A 19,062-nucleotide genomic window follows, 5' to 3' on the forward strand; every position below is an offset into this window, starting at 1 on the left:
TTACGTAAATTGGATGTTCTAGAGAGAGAGAGAGAGAGTACTTTTCTTATGATGCTTTAAGTACATTTTGTTTATACTGATGCAGCCTACTTTCACTTAAGTAAGATTTTGAGCGTGCACTACTTTTACATTGACAACATTGATTTTAAATGTTAGTACTTTTACTTGAGTAAAAACATTTAATATACACAATGATGGACGTGTACAATGATTTGTTAAAATAACTGCAGTAAGTTGCAACGAACTAAACTAGAACACACCATTTTTACTTTTCCATGTTTTATCTAATCAAGGACATCCTGTTGTAATAATTTACACCAGTCAGATTCTAACAGTGACAACATTACAAACATATTTTAAGGTATGAGTTGTATATTCACAAGTGAAATAGTGACTTGCTTTACCCCTCTGTTCTAAATGCAGAGCTGGGGGACGGTATGTTTTTGCAGTTTTGTTTAATTTTGTATGCAGGATTTCACAGAAACACGGCAGTGTGGTTGAGTTTTGGGAACGTTGCCAAAACCTAAAGGCACTTCCTTTGCAACGGGTACAGCTGGCAGCAAAAAGCTAAAACTGAAACACCTCCAACTGCACCTCTTTCACCCATAAATCATTTTAAATTTCTTTCATTGTTTTTAATTTGACAAAAAATGGCTACATTTGATGAAAAGTCAAAGCACTGATAAAAAAAACTTCCCCTGCTCGATATAAGCCATTAAAATGCCCTGACATAAAAGTAGGTTAAGGACTTTCATCCGTGGATCAGGAAGTCCTGAAGCAACAGTATCTGTATTTAAACATTTAAAAAGCACACACACATCTGAGTGAGTTTATTATGTTTATTATGAGAGAGTTCGTGATTGGTTTGAGCCAATAGATGTCAGTGTTTGTAACAATGTGAGTGTTATTGAAATGGATGTTTCAGAGAAATGAATGCACTGTGGCTTAGCGGACTGAATCACATTTACATTTGGTGCATTGTCTGCAGGGTTAGTTATGAACTGTTTCAGCAACATTTTAAATGTAATTCTTTAACTTTCCTTTTCATCAATTTATTGGTTAAGACTAATTTGCAAACCTTTAAAATGAATGTTTTCAAAAATCAAAACAGCATTTTGCCAATGAAAACCGTTTATCTCCAATACACCAAATGTTTATGAGTAAAGACAAACAGCCCTGTTTTCAGTTATATCTGGATGATCCAATGTTTATTCATATTTATTTTAATAACTGAGGAAATTTAAAAAAAGAAGAAGAAAGTTATCAAATCTGAAAAGCTCAAAATAACCATATTTGAAAATACATGGTTTACACTGGACAGTGACTAAATATATTTAAAATGTATTGATGAAAAAAACACTCACTTTAATGTTTAACTCAAGCTATACAAGACACATTGTTCTCCCTCCCATTATATAGGCTACATATATAATTGTCATAATTAACTAAAATGTTCTGTAATGGTCTTTTTTTCAACGTATATGAACACATACTGAACATACTTTGTTTTTGTGAAGTACAATATTGTATTAGTTTTCTTTACTTAGTGTAAAGTGTTTCCTATTTATCTAGCTCGAGCTTGTCAAAGAGCCTGTTTTCTTGATTCTTTATGGAAAAAGATTAAAATGCTAACTATTCAATTTAAAGGATTAACTAGTAGAGAAACGTCAAAGCCAAAAAAAGTATATTTGGTCACTAAACCATTGACTTACTTTTACCTGTGACAAGCTGCAGCAGATCTGCTTCTCTAAACAGTGCCGACTGGCCTTACTGCAACCTTTTTAGTTTTGGTTTTTAATGACTGCAGTTTTTGTCGCATTTTGATGCAATAGTGTTTTGGAGAATTTTATGTTTTACAAGTTATGATTGGAAACAGTGGTTAATAACATTAATTGTAAAGAGCATGGCTCATAAATAAAGGAACTGTCTCATGACGGATGAGAAGAGATGGCTCATTCTTTACTCATTCACCAACAGGCTCAGCTTGTTGTCATTAAACAAACATATTTAACTTATTTCCTGATGTGTATTTAGAAGTTTCCATCTCTGTTTCATGTCCCTGCATCACTGAATCTCAAGTAACATTTAATCAACAACTAGTAACATGTTTGTCGCCTGTCGGTTGCCTTCAGAGGCAAGCCAAAATTCATTTCTAGATTATCCTCGAGTCATATCTGGATGCTCTGCTTTCATCCCCCAAGCTTCAAAGCCAACGCTATACGCTCACTTCAAACAGCCGTCACCGAGTGCCAATCAAATCCCGCTCCAGAAGACAACAAACACTACACAAAATGTTAATCAACCCAGACCGAGCATCACCAAAGTAAATAAAATAAATTGTAAACAGATGCCATAATTTGAAACATATGGACAAATAAGGCAGTATGTCATCTTTCTGTATCTTTCATTTTTAATTCAGTGGTTCACACAGGGTCCAAACTCCTCTACCTCTCCCACTTCCATCCATCCATCCATCTATGCCAAACCTTCTCTTATGAGTCAGTGACTTTACTGCATGCTGTTGATTTTTCCAGCCCGGAGTGGAAGTCTATAACCCAGCGTCTGGTTAATATGGGGGAATAAATCACTTCACTCGTGTTACTGTATTCAAACTGTCCAAAACCAGTAACCTTTTTACCTTTGTCTCTGTGGGTTAAAATGCAACATTCAGCGGCTTAAAGGGTTTTTGTAAAATGTTTAATGGTTCAAAGTTTCAATTTTCTAAAATTTGGGGGGATTTCTGCAATCAAATATAATTCTGCAATCATTAATTTTTTTCTCAAAACAGAGTGCAAATCAGATGCTTCACAACAGACCTTTTTTTACTGAGAAGAGAACTAGCTCTTCCCACAAGCCCCCCATTGTACATAAACTATTTCCCATTCAAATAAAATAGACAAAAGAAAAATTAAATCTAGTCTAGTGAAAGGGATGACAGGTCCAAGTGGATAAATAAAATTACTCATTCAGTCATGGGACACAGTCCAAAAGTATAAAAATGAAAACTAGTGATGTAAAGTTATTTGGTTTTAGAGACAGCAACATAATGAATGTGTTTTACCAAACAATAAAGATCTTCCCATTGTTGAGAGTGGTATCAGTGAGTGAAAATGAATACAAAACAATATGAGACTTCAAGTTTCTCTCTTGTATTGAATTATTTAAAAAAAAAACTTAATGGTGTGGGAGTTCATGGGAAAAGCTCACTGAAGTTCACTTCAATGTGAAAAACAAGTTGGAAACCAGCAGTTGGTTGTTGTGGGTTTGAATTAACGCAACCTGAAAATTCATGTATTTGTTTGCCTTGTTTTGATTTGATCAGCCTGGCTGTTTATAAGTGGTTGTCATGATAGGAAAAGTGAGAGATGCGTCCTTCCTGTCTAAACTTTGGTAAATAGATTGGAGGCATAAGAAAATGTCAAGGCTCGACTGTGGTCAGAGCTCTGCTATGGAGCAGTGACTCACTCTTTGTGTGTGTGTGTGTGTGTCAACATGCATGTGTGTGTGACAGAGAGCAGAGAGAGAGAGATGTAGTGTTGTGTGTGTGACGCATTGTATGTAGCAGATGCAGTGATCTTTATCTCTCATTCATGGCGTCCAAGGAAATGTAGCGTAAACTGGTTAACAGTCATTTTCTCAGTATCTGCCTGACAGAGATATGCTGATAATCACTGCCATGTCGCTCATGCAAACACCTGCCGCCTTGTTTTGTGGAAACTGAGGTGATACTGAAGCATTGCCCAATACTACTCAGTGCATTGATTGCCTTTTAAACAGTTGCTTTGTGAAAGTAAAATTACCCAATAGGGATGCAATGTAGGCTAAACCTACAGCAGCTTTTAGTTTAGTGAAATAACTTGTATTCACTTGTAACTCAATTTATAGTTAAGCACGCATTTGACTTACAAATGTGGGCATTTTGCAGGAACACAACTTGACACCATAGTAAAATAAATCACTATACATGTGCTAACGTCAAAAAATATTTAATCTTCCTCATTCAAATTGCAACCAATGTTGACTTAACAGTTAATGCTCTCACATTGGGTTTTCTTCTTAGAGACACTGTGACACTGTTAGAGCTAATAGAACACGTTTTGCTTTGTAGTCACCTTTAGAGATGCCACCTTTAAAGACAAACCTGCTGTAAGTAATGATAGAGCTCTGCTAAGTGGGTCGCTGGGTACCACCCATGGTTGCTGAAGGCACTTTGGATAAAAGCTTTCACCAACAGACACATAAAACTCCAAATGAACCTATATTTTTGGCCACATTGATCAGGAAAAGCATTTATTCTGATTCACATGTGTCGTCAATAATCACAATAAGCAACCACTGGCTTGGCAGAGTGAGGGGAGCTGTGGCCCTGCCAGCACTTTTACCACAAACTATCAAAACTGCCACACCAAACCTCTTGCTATACACTACCTCACTGCTCTTAGCGTCTATGTGTGTACTGAATACAGGACCCTGTAATCAACAAATTCTCCATATTCTCCCCCTCAGGTGCCTCGCCAACATCAAAGGAGGTAAAGGATGGTGTGGTATCTCTGTGTGCCTGTGCCTTCTACTGTATAAAACAGCCCCGAGACACAGGCGGGGAGCAGGCGAGGAAATTTAATTTCATGACTACCACGTTGTTACCTGGCAGGTAGGGCTGTGGTTCATTTTGTTTTTAATTTTGTAGGTTTTGCCTGCAACTGGTTAAGAGCTGATCACACCAAACGCCAGGATCAGATATGAAAATCTGTTCACAGCGGAGTGGAAAAAGTACCAAAATGACTTAGAGTGCTACTTCAATGAAATAACGGGGCATTAACCGTTTAAAACTTGTTTACCTCAAATTAAATTTACTAGTAGTAAAATGTAAAGATTACCCATGAAACGAAACATGCATATACATCACAACAACACAAAGCCTAATCCAAACAATTTACAAGATATAGTGAATTGTTAATGGATATTAGTTTTTCACATCTCAGATGTCTGACAGTTCACTGAAATTGACGCCACAACCTTAACATTTCAGTTCTTATGAAAAGATGTACTCTACATTGGAATTGATGCCATTCAAAATCTAGAATTCTTTTACTTAGGTCAAAATACTTAAGGGAAATGTAATGAAAACAAAAAATACTTCCGTCGGCTGTTCAAGTGCACAAAAACGTTTCATTTTTTAGTGTATAACTACATTTTACTTCTGCTAAATAGGAGTGTTGCATGTGTTTTCACATTATTATTTTCATATCCTTATTTTCATTAACTCCTTCCAAAAAAACTGTGTTTGAAATCTCTCAGCAGTTGACTGTAAGTAGATCGGAGTATAGGTTTAATGACTTGAAACGCACTCTTTAACATGAAATAACTGAATACAAATGTAAAATTAGTTTTTCAGTCATTTATATTGTTTTTCAACAGTGTGGATTACTGAATGGTTGCTGTTGCTCTTTGAAACTTTAATCAAACATTGATGTTATGGGATAGATCACTGGAGCAAAGGCCCAGTGAGAGAAGCTGTGCACCCAAATGAAAATCCCTGGCACTGAACGTTGAGCCCCAAGCCAGTAACCTTGGTGTGCCTTTTGATCCTGACTTGAATTTCACATCAGAAAATTCACCAAAACTGCCTTTTATCTTCTCCGAAGTACAGCCAGATACTGAAAGGCAGATGAATGCTTGTATCACCATCTGACTACTGTAATTCTTCTCTTCTGAAAAACTCTAGATCAACTGGAAGTGCAGGCGCAGATGTTTCCTTGGTAGCTTGTACATTTAGATTTCAAGAATCTGTGATTGGTTTTCAATCAATCAATTTTTGCCACAGTTTTATCGGATTTCTATTTTAAGCATTCTAGTCAATGCCCTTAATCTAATTTGTTCTACTATTATCTCTTTATTTTGTTATGTCTCCATTGATCTTTTAGTAATTTATAAAAATAATTTTCTTGCGCAATCCAGCACAAAGATGCATGCTTGATTTGGCCTGATTGTGTTGAAACCATGTTGAAAGCTTTTTTTGACAGTCAGAACTGTAGAATTTTGCCAGTCAACAAGTATAGTATGTTAGTATGTTAGTCTAGATTTGGTAGCAAACGTGAAATAATTGAACGGATTAAGATTTTGTTGTTTTTGTTTTTGCCTCTGTACAAAAGAAATCTATATTAAATGAAACAATTGGATTAAACTGAATGTATTGATAACTGGGTCAAACCTTATAGTCATTAAAACTGGTTAAAACAAAAATGTTGAGTTTAGTGAACTCTCAGCTGTTAATATTTTCAACTCATCATTGCAAGTCAAAAGACTTCTAAGTCTGAGTTGATCCGACAGTAGACATGTTAAAAAAAAGAAAGAATACAACTTTTAAACAAATAAGTTGGATTAACTAGTATGATTTTTTACTAGGCCTATTTAAACTAGTTTTGTTAAATCATTTGTGCAATTTTTTACCTCAAACCTAAAAATTAGTTCCATTGACAGGCCACAGCCGAGAGTAGGTTACAGTTTGCGATACTCAAGTGGTAAAAAACATTTTCCATAGGAGGAGGAGGGGGGGTTGGATCTTTCTCTGATTGTGTAATTCTGTGTGTCCTTAAGAAAAGATGTCTCAGTGTCTTCACAAGGCATCTAGATGTTAAGAGCGCTTTCAATTGAAAGAGATCAGACAGAACTGTTGTCTGGGCGTAAACAATGGTGTTTGTTGAGATACTGACGGTTAAATCTAAATGCCAGGCTCACCTCAAACTAACGTTCTTATAACCACACATACACACTTAAACAAACACACACACACAAACACACACACATTCACACAAACACACAAGAAAGAACAAACCCCTCACACACATACAATATAAACATACACACATGCTTACAAACACTTGCACAAAAAAAGACAGATACAACATATTGACCTCTCTATGTCTATATCTTTCGATACTAGAAGGTTCTCCATAAAACAATACACTAACTTTTTTTCTTCAAATATCTCGTTATATCGACATGAAATCAAAAACCATTCATGTGTGGTCACGTCCATTTCTTGATATCATTTCATCAAACATTCTGTTCAACAAGTCAATCATATTACTTCATTCAAGGCTTGGAAACCTTGATGATTAGTAACTACAATGCCATTCAAAGTGAGTGATTACAGAGAAAGCTGGATGCAAAAAAAAAAAACATAAATCTATTTGAAAACAAGACTACAATTAAAATCTTTAAATGAAAGAAACTAAAGATCCGCTACCCAATCTGGTAAACTTGCATAGTGAGGTTATAGCCAGTAGGGAGCTGCAAAGCAAATGCAGAAGTTCCGTTCACCCTGTTACGAGTTGATGAACCACTGAAACAATGTTGGAAGCATTATTTTAAGTCTAAAAAAGTTCTCTAGTGTTGCTTGAAGGTTTACTATATTTAAATTTCCAATGGCATGAAAATTTCCCTTTATGAGGTTTTTTAACATTAAAGTTTGTTATGATTGCTTTGACAATTTTTTAAATACTTAACATAAACATAAACTTAAACAACATAAACTCAACGCACCAAAAACATCTACAACACACTGGCAAAACGGTTAACTTTATGCTCAAAATCACACATTGTAAACTAACTCCAACACCAATTTTCAAAATACAATAGTTCTCTAACACAATACACTATGTCTACCAAAACACTGCTAACATGTCTCAAAATCCCATGTTCTCTCCCAACAGGAACATTAGCCCAACGTCATAAAACCACTAATATCAGGTGGAATTACAGAAACTGCAATATTTATCTGTGTCAGGTCTGCCTTTATACAATAGATAATAGTATATTGTATTGACCATAGATTGTGTTTTACACTGCAGTTTCTCTTGAAGCCTCTCTACATTTTTTATTTGTCGGCTTCAGTAAATGCATGCATTTTGTTTGTTTTGCCGCAGAAATTCAATACAAAAATGAATGAGCCATCTCAGAGTAGCTTTATAGAATGTGTCCCTCCCTAATGTAAGTCGAGTGCAGATTTGAGTTGCGCATGCGTCACCTCGCAACAAGTAGCCTACAAGATGCTAACAAGAGACTTCTTTAATGTCAATACAGTATAAATAGAAATACTTAACAAAGTTTGTTCACTGCTGGCTACAAGTTAGCAATCAAACACAACAAAGGTTGTCAGTTGAATGGCATTTTGAGCAAATGTTAGCAATAAAACAATCATAGATAGCCAAAACGTTTTGAAATGATTTCCATCTTCTGTTACTGTTTGTATTGAGAAAAGTTTATTATTTTATGGATTTCAAAAATGTCAGTCTGACACGTTATGCTGTAAACCGTTTCTCAACTCAAATCTGCACTCGACTCACATCGGGCAGAGACAGAATGTACAGTTTATGAACAAAGAGAAACAGAGACAAAATTGCCCTGGTACAAACCAGTTATTTATCTGCTTCTTTTTTAATCAATATGGTTTTATCTATCACAGCAAAACTTTAATTGCATGTTACGGCAGATGTAATTTGTACAGTCAAAGTCACATCCCCATTCAGTCAGTCTTAGTTAGCTGCGATGAAGGACATTATTATCTTTCAGCTCAGTCAATGAGAAAAGAGCCAACTTCTTTTCCTTCATCCCACTGACTTTATGTCAAATAATGCAGCCTCAAACCTCAGTAACTCTTCCCAGAAAAAATACATTTTGCTAATCACCAAACAGGAAAGCTACAGACCAAAACCCCCAAGTAAAGGTTTAACGCAGAAATGTTAAAAAACCTCAACAGCTAGCCATACGTCACCACGACATTTGAATTAGTGCAATATCCGCCCAAATCTCAATGTTTTCAATTGTTTTCTCTGTGTGTTTACACCGACCAGGAGACAGAGCCGATGTGGAGATATGTGTGGTGACACATTTGTCGCCATCGCAACAAGGGCCCTGTAATCTTTCCAATCAGGAAAACCCAAACAAATTAGGTTGTGCAGCGCTTCCAGTGTGCCATCACTATAAATCATCATCATGAGCCCCGAACATGTACAAGTACAGTCTATAACAACAGGGCATGGGAGAATAATGTTTGTTCCCAAGATTGGCCCACAAGGATTGGATGATATACTGTGAGAAGAGCCCCATTCACATCTATTTCTCACACGTTTATTGTATGGTGGAGGGAAAGTATGTCACAAACATAGGTTACAGGATCTTCCCGGTTTGGGTTTGGCTCTCGTCCTTTTTCATTACAGGGTTTGATAGCTGTGAACAAGCAGTAGGCAAGTCAGTGTGATTGTTTATTGTCACAGTGAGAGCATGGAGCTGCGAAAAAAAAAAAAACACTAAAACACAGGCCTGACAATGAAAGAATAACGTATAGACGCAAAATGATATTAACTTTGAAACTTTCTCAGAGGCGAAACAAGACTAAGAGTCTACAGCCATGCTTGGGGATTGTGAGCCTGTACTTAGTAGTAGTAGTAATGCCTACATGGCAACATACTCCCAATGACAATGCTAACATGCTTATTTTTAGCACAAGTAAGTTAACCATGTTCCCCGTTTTAGTCTAGTGTGTAAGCCTGCTAACATTTAATAATTAGTACTTCAGCAGTCTATATGCACAACGTTATACTCCCAGGATTTCGGGCTGGATATCCTGTACCTTCCGCTTTCATTGTGTTGAAATTTTAAACTCCAGTTGATTAATGAGGATTACGGTTAACTGCTCCTCAGATCTCTGCAGGGTAAATCCAGGTGTTTGGTGTTTTAAGCCCAACGCATCGCCTTCTAAGGCTGCCTGGATTAGGCAATGGTTAGGGCTAAGCCCCTGATACACCAACCAGATGGCCGATCTACAGTACACAAGGCAGTTGGACTGATCAGTCTCCCCGAGTTGGTAAAAAAAAGTGCCTCGGAAGACTCCAAAGCAACAAGACGTAATACGTCTCCATAACAGCAAGCGGCACTAGTCTGTATTGTCGGCCAAAACGTGTTTCTAAAAAAAAAATTAAGCAAGAACTAGGCTATGCAATTGCTTAATCTGTCTTCATTTAAGATCGACAAAGGTCAGTTTAAAAGATTTTGGTCAGGTTTTGAGAGACTCTAGTCACGCTCACGCCGCTCCTCGTTTCCAGGTTTGTACTCCACCAATCAGATTGGTCATTTGAGTCTGACTGTCAGCAGTGCCCCCCTTACGACCAAGCACGTCAAGTCTACCAAAACACACCAAACAGACTCGAGTCAGCAACCTCGCCGGACTGTCCGTCGGCCAATTATTAGGTTGGTGTGTCACGGCCCTTAGGGTTGCGGTTAAGGTTAGGGTTAGGTGCCTAGAAATCCACGGTTGCAGCGCTGCCTGGAAGTCAATGTTGTGGGCTTAAAACCCCATTGAGACTATCTGCCCAATCTGAGGTTTCTGTTCCACGACTAAAACAACTTTTGAATGTGCCACATGTTTCACCAAAACAAGTTCCTTCTCGAGGCTATTTTGCAGAGGCGCCGGTGCTCTGTTAAGTGCTTACAAGTTAAGCTGGGGCAGGAAACCTTATTAGTTTTACAGGTATTTTGTCAAACTACAGTAATGGATGAATTGAAATGATGAACTGATGGTAGCACTAGAGGTAAAGTTGTAGCATCACCAAAGTTATTAACAAATCATCCTTGTGTATGTGTGAACCAAGTTTCATGGCATTCTATCCGATAGTGGTCGAGACAATTTACAATTCCCATAAATGTCAACCTCAGGGTGGTGCTGTGGGAAATGTTACAGGATCACCCAGTTGATTAGTATTCAGCCTCTGGGGAATACAAACTGGATATCTGTGCAAATTATCACAGTGATCCACCCAATATGTGTTTGTTGTGACACTTCTATAAACCAAAAATGCACACCTGCTGATGACGAAACCGTATCACCAAAGTAGGAAGGATTCATCAAATGAACAAACACCAACTAATGTCTGTTCAGGGCAATCCATCCAATAATTGCTGAGATATTTCAGTCCGAGCCAAACTGGTGGACCGACACACATTGCCATTCATAAAACCAGATTCTGTTGATGCAAGTAACATGGCTAAAAATGATGCAGATCTGTTCTTATTGAGCAACTTTCATTGTCATTGTGAAGTAATGTTATCAACAGTTGGTTTAAAGTTGTTTTAAAAACACAAAAAGAATGTGGAAACCAATGAGGTAGAAAAACATTTTCTAGGTAATTTAGAACAAAGCTGTATTAATATGTACCACTGCTATGAGGCAAGGTTTAGGAGAGTGGATCATTTTAGACCAGAAACATTAGTGCCAGGTCCAATTTAATTTATTTTATTATGGAGTTGAAAGCAACAAAACAATTACATTAAATTCAGCTGATGCTTGAGTCATTTGTTGTTACATTTTGTAAAGTAAAATTGTGAACTTTAAAAGAGAAAGGAGTAAGACCAGAGAGAGGGAGAATAAAAGTGAAAGAGAAAAAGACAAAAGGAAGTAGTGAATTGCAAAAAGAGAAAAAGGTCGAGGAAGAGAGGAAGGGAAAATACTGAGAGGAAGACAGAGAAGGAGAGAGGGCCAGAGAGGAGCAGCTCAGATCCAGTTGGATATCCAATCTGTGTTCTCAGTCTCTGAGTCAAGTAAAAAACCATCAAAGCTTGAGGTTTGGGGACTCAAGAGTCAGTTCAATCTCCAACCATTTCCCACAGCCTTTCAAGGGCTGCCAAACGTTTATTTGTTTTGGCAAATAAACGTTTGCCCCCCCCCCCCCCCACCCCCACCACATTCCCAGTGTCGCACACAAGAAGCTAGTCACAGGGAATAGATTACAAGGCCTGCGCTTCTCATCCATCCAGCCCAGCCAACCCCGGCACAGTGGCCCGGAGATTTCATATCAGTGGATTATATTTTGCTTTAGCTTGATGTGTAAATCGCCCTCTGACAGTTCTCACAAGCACATCGGCAAACGCTTTGCATTCCATGCAGTGAAAGAATCAATTGCAGCAGAGGAATAAAGAATATTCTGCACATGATCTGCTTTTTAGTCCCTCTAGCCTCGTATGTGAAATGTACATTTAACGTTGTTCCTCGCATAGAAAAATAACATTTCCAGTCCAATGTTTCCCCACGAACCAGATCATCATGCAGTGCTGAGTCCCAAGAAAGTATTACATCTTTCTTTTTTTCTTTTTTACCTTTTTGTCATCAACCATAAAATGCAAGTTCTGAAATCACGCAGTGGTTTTTGAGTGGGTTTTAAAGGCCCTTGACTCGGATCATAAAACATAGTCAATAATAGTCTGCATAAAACTTCAATTCAAGTATAAACCAGGTTTTCACACACCAACTCATCACGTTCTTCAAGCAGCCGAGAGCATAACTCTTCTGGCGTCGATATTTTTTCATGTGACAAAAATCAGTAAAAACGATGTGTGAGTATGTAATACATTAGTGTTCCAGCCATAGTAAAATGTCCCTTAAATCCTAAGGGTTTTCTGTTTCATACGATACATGTGCCTTCATGAGCATACGAAGCAAAAAATGTTTTGTGAAGATTTGGCGATCAAACCCAGATGGGACTAAATCATTTTTCTGAGCCGGAGTCTGGTATAGATGAATAATGTGCTTTCTGATTTTGCATAAGTTAGAGTAATGTGAGGTTTTTCTTCAGGCTGAGAGAGTTATAGTCCGACCATTTCAACAACAATTCCAATGGTAGAACTCAGACAGTAGATTTATTCAGTGCTTTCTAGAAATCTTTTTAGATTTTAGATAGATCTTTTTAGAAATCATTATGTATCTAAACAAGTATCTTTTGATTAAAATAAATACTTTTTAAGAGTTTTGCCAACACTGAAGACAAATAAAGTATTTTATTTTTCAGTGACATATTGTACACCGAAGACGAGAGGAAATCTAATCTTGATAAGAGCTACTGCTGCTTTTTCTTAGACAAAACAACATAAACCTGCACCCTTCTTTCTGTATTGTCTCTGTTGTGGTGGAGCTCAAACCTTCTACTGAGGGCCTTCATTCAGATTAACTTCCATTTTATACCTCAAGAGGTCAGTCTTACTCCCTGTGCCAGCAGCAGCTGACCAACTACACTAATGACCAGCAGAGGCTGTTCTCAAAAGAGAACTTTGCTGCAATGATAGTGATGTGTGAAAGCGAGGAAACAGAAACATGCTTATCTTTGAAACTGCATTTCATCCAAATACTGTACCTGCTTCATTAAGTTGCTGTACAGTCAACTTCACCTATGGCAGCAGATCCAATGACAGTGAGCAGACAAGCCTGTTAAACAAAGTGCTTGTCTTATGGCGTTTTTCAATTACATGGTACCTGCTTGACTCGCCTTGACTCTACTCGCCTTTTTTGTTTTTCCATTATGAAAAAAAAAGTACCTGGTACTGCCTAACAGGTACTTTTTTTAGTGTCACCTCTGTCATGGTTCCAAGCGAGCTGAGGCGATACCAAAATGTGACGTGAAAACCTGGAGACTACGTGGTCATACTTCTTCTTGCCAAACCTCAAATGTTGTGGGCGGGGCTAAATTCTGCTGCTATCCAGGGTAGCAGACCACTGATTGATACGAGAGAATTGTCACTAATCACTGCGTCATCATTGCTATCAACAGAGGGGGGTGTCCTGAGCAATCCTGCTAGTTTTAAATAGTTTAGTCAGCTGTGTTTTTCTCAGCCTCCAACTTCTTTTGAAACTAAATTAGTCTGCCGGCTGTGGCAACAGAATCAAAAACAACACACCGTAGACCTTCTGTGCGTGTGCTGCGTTAGTAGGTTATGGCAGCCAGCCACGCTTGGCTCACGCATGAGGCTATAGTAAATCTGCAATGGAAAATGGAGGATGGGGCACTGCGGCCGAGTGGAGCCGAGCAGCGTAGAGCTGGTATCAACGGGATAAGCCAGCGTAAGGAAGCGTACTTCCTATGGAGCCATTTGTTGCTAATGAGCCATCACCTGCCATTACCATTCATTTTGGCGCCACTTTGACAGCAAATAACTTTACATCTAAAGAGTTTAAAAACTTAAGTTGTTCATTTCTAAAGAAACACAACAATGTATAAATTTACAATTTGTAATAATAAAAACATTTTTGTAAAAATAGGCTAACGTTTGTGTCATGACCAAGTGATTTGCTGTCACATAGCTAACAAATTACCGTATAGTACCTGAGAACCTTGCAGGCATTTTCGACTTACATTAGCTGTTTTAGTTTAATTACTAATGTTAACTAGCATTTTAGTTAGCAGCAATTAGTCTGTGCCTATGTTATCTCTTTACATTTACCTACGCTGTCCGTCTCAGCATGATTTAGGGGGATTACAATTTTTCTTGGCACAGCTTCTAGAACACTTACAACTTTCAGACAGGATGCCCAGGTCACAACTATGTCGTCAAGCTCAGGTGGAGGGTGAGCAGCAACTCAGCCATCACTGGAAAAGTGCTTCTAATAAACTTCACTGGTATCCGTTGCAAGTCTATGACATGGCTTTGTCTTCTTTAACTATCTATGGCTGGTACTAGCTGTGGGTAAGGGCCATTAGTTTGTAGCAGTATAGCACTAAGTCTCCCAAGAAGTCTAATACATGCTGTCTTGGCTCGTAAATGGTGAAGTGAGCTCCCCATTTACATCAGGACAGCCAAAAGCCAACACATCTTCTGCCGCAGGCTAAAAACACATCTCTTCCAACTGCACCTTGGATAACTAAACATTTTTAAAGAAATTAAATAAAATAAAACGTACAGTTGCACTTTCATATGGTTCTTTGTAGTTTGGCTTATTTAAAGCTAACATACTTGCACTTACTTCTTGCTGTCCAGAGTTTTTACCTTCAAGGATGAAAGCACTTAATTAATTGGAAGTTGGTTGGATAAAAGCGTCAGCTTAACATGTAATGTAATGTACAGTATAATTTGATGATACTTATAGATCTCTTTCCTTGCTTTACTGTCATTACAGCAGGGGACTAACGGGGGCCTTAATCATTGTCCTTTGACAACAGTTGGACATCCTAACCCAAAACTGTTCCTGGGGTACACAAACCCTTGACCCGCAAAGTGAATGTATTTTATGTTGACATTTTTCTTTATACATTTACAAAGCAACTTCCTTTAAGTTTGATAACACATTTTTTAACAATCTAATACATCAATGTTTCCTCTGATGTCCACTGAATACACAGGGAGAAATCCATCAAAGAAGATGCAGAGACAAACAAGCTTCCACCCACAGCATCTTTAAAAGACCTGCAAGACAAATGCAGTGAAAAGGCACGTGACAGAATGAACAGCTTTTGCCTAAACATCTGCTGTTCTTTTGCTCCAATTATTATCTTCAGGCCCATTCTATGCATGCATACTGGGAAATGTAGGAAACCATGATTTTAAGATGATCTGAGGGCAGAATATTCCTATCATTTAGCGACCTCAGCGTTTGTGACCTTCTGCAATACCACCACCTCCATGAAACCAGGTTATGTGGTAAAAAAAATGAAATGAAATAATTAAATGTGATTCACCACCCTTGATGGAAAGTCTTTGCAGTTCTTATTTGAGAGGTTCTCTCTTTACTTTGTAGAGTTCTGTTTCTAAGAAGTGTTGCTCAGGGATGCAAAATGGCAGAAAAAAACATATGAAAAGTTATTTCCAAATTGAACCGTGAATAAAAAGAGACTGAAAAGATGGTCTCTGCAAGCTTTCAATGCTTTTCACAAGGCAACACAGTAAGCAGAAGTCCTCTCTTTCAGTCTTTCCCGCCGGTTTCCATGCCTGCTGCCAGTTTGCTGAAGAGAAAAAGAAATACCAGGATGTTTTTTTCTTTTTCCTAGGTGACGCTCCCTACATTTGACCTTGGCTGATGACACTGTTTTAGCTCACTGTGATGCAACGGAGATTTAACAACATCACCGAAAACGGAGGATAATTTGTTTTGTTTCTATGAGTAGTGTATTATGACTTTCAGTACTGTAACTCCTCTCCACTTTGTTCTTTACAGTTATCTTTTTGGATGTGTCTAAGATGAATATCACAACTGGTTGGCATCAACAGGACAAAGCTTTGTTTCACACACACTTTAGGTGTGAAATATTGTTAAAAAAAAGTTTATATACAGATAAAGATAGTAGCTTTGTCATTATACGCTAAGCATAGTGTGAACCACGGGGGAGCTAGGGAGAGCTCGGCTTGCCTAAATAAGACATGGGCCCCCTGAAAACTTGATTTGTGTAATTTTGAGGGGCCAATAAAAATATTGACAATGTGTCATCTTGTGTGTCATCAAGGCATGGCGTAGTTAACATGTAATAACCTCATGTGTAGTACATGTTAACTCAATGATTCGTAGAAAATGTATAATAATAATAATATTGATAATAATAATAATAATGATACATTTTATGTGAAGGCTTCTTTCTTGGCACTCAAGGATACCATACAGGGTATACTGTACAGACATAATACATTTTAAAAACAGCAAAAAATAAAAAATAATAGTAGGATAACAACAGTTTAATTTGAGGAAGTTTTTGGTGAGCCAGGTTTTATTTTCAAATGTTGGAGGTTCATTAATAGCACGACTGATACGCCGGCTGAAAGCCCTGTTAGGACACCTCCCATGGGGGGGACATCACAAGAAGATGCTGAAGAAATAATGTCCTCTTTGGCTAAAGATGGTGGTGGTAACAGCTCCTCAGAGGCCGGTCACGATCCAGAAGTGGAGAGACTGGCTGTTTGTTAAAGATAGAAGTTTGGGATGTATCGCTTAGGCCTAATTGAATGGAGGAATTATGGTATTCTTCGGTAGCCTGAGTAACTTTAACCGTTGTTCATGTAAAATCTCAAAGACAGCCTGATGCTTTGTTTATGGACTATTTGTGGGTGGCTGTTTGCTGTTTGACCTATCAATTTCTGTTGATAAAGTATAATAGGGAAAATCCGGTACACAGCATACACCCCCGGTGAAAAAAAAGTGGGCTTCCCCCAAATGCCACGGTAAAGTTCAAACACTGAAACTAAGTATATACAGTATTACAGAATTAAGGTACTTCTTCCAATTTATCTGAAAACGTAAAACAAAACAATACAATAAATATGGAGCTACATGGTTTTCATTGGATAGGACTGTCAGTTCTGATTGAATTAACGCTTTGTGTGAGAATACTGGTACTGGTTGAGGATGAGAAATTAAGATTTTCTTAACCTTTTACCCCTGATTACTTCTTCATCCTGGCGTCATAAGTATACACCAATTACATAATAATAATAAGTATTATTGAAGCGTTTGTGTGTGTGTGTACACAGCCACATGCATATGTGTGGTGTGCACAATGGTACATGTGTTTGCTGCTTTCATGCAGATGTTTTCTGCACACATGTATGCACGTACTGTGGGGCCGATCCTGAGTCCTTGATCTTCAACTGCATGAACTGGCATGGAAACACTCACACACATACGCGCACATTCAAACACACAGGCTCACACACCCACCCCCCAAACCTAAACAATGATCCATCATATGAATCCACATCCTCCTCTGGGCCACATCAGTCCTTCTGCTGCGGAAAAACTGATCCCAGAATCGGCTGCTAACTGTCAACTGCAGGACTCTAAGCCGCCCACTCACCACTAGAAAGAGACCACTGTGGACGCACGCATTTAATAGGCTTGCCATCAGAGTAAATGGAGGCTTTTCTTTGAGAGTGCTCTGATCTCTCTCTGGATTTGTGACGCTCCTCTTTTTGAAAAACCCCAAGAAGAGCGAACACAATGGTGGATTTGTCGAGGCTGTAATTGTGATTTTAGTTTTAGTTTTGTTTCTTGTCATTGTAGGTGAATTGTCTGGCATGTCGCTGCTGTCAGCGCTGTTTGTGTGTGGTGTGTGTGCTTCACTTTGTGTTTGCTTGCATACATGTAGATCTCTGCTCTTTCCTCTGAACAAGTACAAGTAAGTGACAAGTGACTTTTGATCCAAATTGAGATGCCACCATTTGAAAAAAAACACGCCACCTGCTTTCCCATTTAATTAAACAAATTAATGTTCAGTTTAAGTGATGAGGAACAGCTCAAGACACCAAGGTGAATGTAGAGGGGTGTGTGTGTGTGTGTGTGTGTGTTTGTGTGTGTGTGTGTGTGTGTGTGTGTGTGTGTGTGTGTGTGTGTGTGTGTGTGTGTGTGTTTGGTCATCATCAGCCACCACCACAGCTGTGCATTGCTTCAGTATGGATGTGGCCACCCACTCTCTCCGCCCTGATCTACCATTTATATCAAACTCCACACATAATGAACCATCTGGGGATTCTGAATGGCTAACTCATTACCATCACCACAAGTTCCTCTTTGTGCCAGTTACTAAGTAATTTCTTTTTCTTTTTCGTTATTTTCCCGCCTCTTGGTAGCCGAGTCAGCCAATATGTAAAGGTGGATGCGGCTAAGATAAATGTTAAGATTTGGTTCAGTGAATATTTTTAAACATCATGGTTTTCATGGGAAGCTAGGAGCAAGGGAGTGTGGAGCCTGCCAGTGAGTTTATTGTCAAAGTATTATACATTTGTTGTAACTTTACAGCTCTTCCAAGGGGGGTGAATTACAAGAAAAAGAACAAAATGTATGAAATACAATCAATCGTTTGTGAAGGCTATTTCAGCTAAACGGTGCTATTTTTTTTTACCATAGCCTTTAAATACTTTTTTTTAATCTGCAAAGTAGTGAAGAAAAATATTTTACTAAAGACAACAGAAGCAAACAGTTGCTTTATATCACAGCTTAAGAGGATGGGTGTGTCAAAAAAGATCCATCATATTTTAAACTGTGCCAGCGCCATCAACCATTTTGGAAATTTCAATGTGGTCCCGCCATTGAAAGCAGATGAGTGTGTGCTGTGCTTCTTTTTTCCTAAATCCATTAGAGACCCAAACCAACAAGGCAAATTATGCCGAAGTAATGCAAGATACAAACAAAACAAAAATATAAAAAAACTGAGCAGATCTCTGAGATCAAACCATAAATAAAGGAGACCAAAGCAGAGAAGAATCAGAATTTGATTATTAACATCCTGTTTTATGCAGTGTGTTGTGTTCCGTTAG

At 38.1% G+C, this 19,062-nt stretch overlaps 1 long non-coding RNA gene across 1 annotated transcript; it reads left to right on the forward strand.

Moving 5' to 3' along the window:
* The first annotated feature begins 7,572 nt into the window (after positions 1 to 7,572).
* LOC117955657 lies at positions 7,573 to 10,196 on the forward strand. The gene is made up of 3 exons (XR_004659107.1): positions 7,573 to 7,700; positions 7,975 to 7,977; positions 10,184 to 10,196. It is a non-coding gene; the product is annotated as an uncharacterized LOC117955657 (long non-coding RNA).
* The last annotated feature ends 8,866 nt before the right edge of the window (positions 10,197 to 19,062 follow it).

Source organism: Etheostoma cragini, chromosome 13 (assembly GCF_013103735.1).
Source record: "Etheostoma cragini isolate CJK2018 chromosome 13, CSU_Ecrag_1.0, whole genome shotgun sequence".
In the NCBI taxonomy this organism is placed as follows: Eukaryota; Metazoa; Chordata; class Actinopteri; order Perciformes; family Percidae; genus Etheostoma; species Etheostoma cragini.